This window comes from Pyrus communis, chromosome 9 (assembly GCF_963583255.1).
Source record: "Pyrus communis chromosome 9, drPyrComm1.1, whole genome shotgun sequence".
Classification (NCBI taxonomy): Eukaryota; Viridiplantae; Streptophyta; class Magnoliopsida; order Rosales; family Rosaceae; genus Pyrus; species Pyrus communis.
This window is the reverse complement of record NC_084811.1, coordinates 11,798,088-11,800,713: the sequence shown is the minus strand read 5'-3', so window position 1 is coordinate 11,800,713 and position 2,626 is coordinate 11,798,088. Positions and strand designations below refer to the sequence as shown.

Below are 2,626 nucleotides of genomic sequence, written 5' to 3'. Positions count from 1 at the left end.
AAACAATGCAAACCTATTTCTGAAAGATTGGGAATTTATTGCATGAATGTGGTTTTAAGGTTTCATTTATGAAGAAGCGGGGAAGCTTCAAAGCTTTAATGCACTCTCACACTCTCAAAGTAAAATCTGAATAACCAAGGAGTAAATGAAAACCTAGCTTCAATTTTAACAAAAAACACTTGTTTGATTTCAGTAAACAAGAACAAAAGACACTTATCAATGTTGAAACTGATTTGAACAGATCAAGGGTCAAAAGCTAGCTCTCAGTAAAAATGTGTCAGTTAGCCCATATGGGTAGTCTTATAATGCATGCCCAACTTGCGTAAAAGTAGCAAGCAAAACTGACGAGACAACTAAACCGATTAGATTGCAACATGAATTTAGACATGAAATGCACATGGATGAACAGAAGTTTCTGCTAGCAACGTTGAACACTTATTTTCAACAATAGCAGACCTTCAGAATATATTCTAAAACCTAATTAGAGTAAGTGTGGTACAATTACAACATTGACAAGGAAAGCCAAAATACTTAAGTCTAGACTTCACAGCTTTGCACAAGCTGCTACGAAAGAGTTGGAATTATTATGCTTGTACTTCCTTGTCGTAGCCTAGTCCTTGTCAGCTCCTGGCATTAGGATTCCCAAGCCCCTCGGCCGAGCTTTTGTAGCCATTCCCCCAGCAGCAGCTACCTCGACAGCCACCTCAACGCCCACCCGAGTAGTTTACGTTTTTATGTTTAGTTTTTTAACATAATTGTACGTGCGAACAATTTTATTTTGATTGTAAATATTTATTATAAATATTTTTAAAAATTTGAAAAAATAAATTATTAATATAAATATTGAACTCAAAAAAAAAAAAAAAAAAGTTAGCTCGACAAACGTTTTGCCCTGCAAAATTTTCAATATTTTTTACTTTTGGTTTCTTAGTTCGTCGAGTCAAGTTCATTACATTATTTAATTCTTTGCTAGCTGATCAGATATCCTTGTTGGGCAAGATGATTTTTTCGAGTCAATTCAGTCAATGCACGTTCACCAGACGAATATTTTCCTCAAGCTAACTGCCTTTTGCCCCACGGAATTGTGTTATCGTCGCTCAAGGTTTCGAGCGACGGATTTTTCCAAACTAATCTTCACGACGAACCTCTGTTGGCTAAATGCATCCACAACAAAACCAGAGTTTAGCCGACATAAAATATCCGCCTGGCGAGGTGTTTTGTATGTGGTGATAATAAGTCACGAAGACCCATTCCAGTCATTCCTATTTTTAGTTGAAGAAAGAAGAAAAATGATGAAGTTACGAAGGATAAATCATACATAGACTGGTGTACAAAGTAAGGTTAAAAAGTAATTTTAAGTTTTATTTTGGCTTTCTGTCTAGTTGAAAAAACTAATCTTAGATTTTGAGTCATGAGGACATCTCCAATCAACAAAGAGAGAGAGGAGTTACAACCATATATATATATATATATATCATTGGACCTAATGATCCTAACAAATGCATGCAAATGCTTCCAATGCTCATCTATTGATTTTGAGAAAATTAATACATCATCAATATAAACAATCGAAAAATGGCTGTATTGATTAAAAATTTCATTCATGATATTTTGAAATTCACTTGGTGCATTTTTCAAGCCGAAAGGCATTACATTCCACTCGTAATGTCCGAAAGGAGTTACAAAAGCAGTTTTGTATTTATCAGATTCATGAATTTGAATTTGCCAAAAACCTGATTTCATATATATATATATATATATATATATATATATATATATATATATATATATAGGTACAGGTATAGGTTGTGTATTGCTGGCAATGATATATTTCAATGAGGTACAGAGTAAACTAGAAACAATTGCAACTAACAAAATAACAACAATCTTGTACTATATAACATATGCTTAAGCAGCACAAGAATCTTCAAATTAAAAACAAAGAAATTAAATCACCACGACATTACCTACTTCACCACCCCATAAAGCACCATAAGCCAAGGTTCACTACTAAGCAAGCTCATGCCACATTCTACGAGGGCGTCTCGGGAACATTTGGTGGAGCTTGTGGTTACCATGACGTGGTTCAAGAAGGCTATGGCCTCGAGACAGTGGCATTGAGCAATGCTTTGTTCAACAATGGACTGTCATGTGGTGCATGCTATGAAATCAAGTGTGTGGATGAGCCCCAATGGCGTAAGCCAGGGAATCCTATTCTCACTGTTACTGCAACCAACAATTGCCCACCAAATTGGAATCAGGCTAGTGACAATGGAGGATGGTGCAATCCGCCACGTGAGCATTTCGATATAGCCAAGCCCATGTTTCTCAACATTGCCGAGTACAAGGCGGGCATTATTCCAGTCACGTACCGCAGGTGATTAAATGCACATGCATGCATGAATACATTGAATGTTTGATCGATACATATAAATGGTTTTATCACGAATACTAATGTTCTAAACCACACATTATATATATATATATATATATGAATTTCGATGGGGCCATATTGAAAAGCATGATAACATGACATGTACATATATTAATTGTATGACAAGAGAATATTTCCCGTTGTAAAATATGATTTTAATGAATGCTAGAAATTGTTTTGTAGGGTTCCATG

At 35.3% G+C, this 2,626-nt stretch overlaps 1 pseudogene; it reads left to right on the top strand.

Moving 5' to 3' along the window:
• The first annotated feature begins 1,904 nt into the window (after nucleotides 1-1,904).
• Nucleotides 1,905-2,626, top strand: part of LOC137744381 (expansin-A9-like) — a 1,023-nt pseudogene continuing 301 nt past the window's right edge.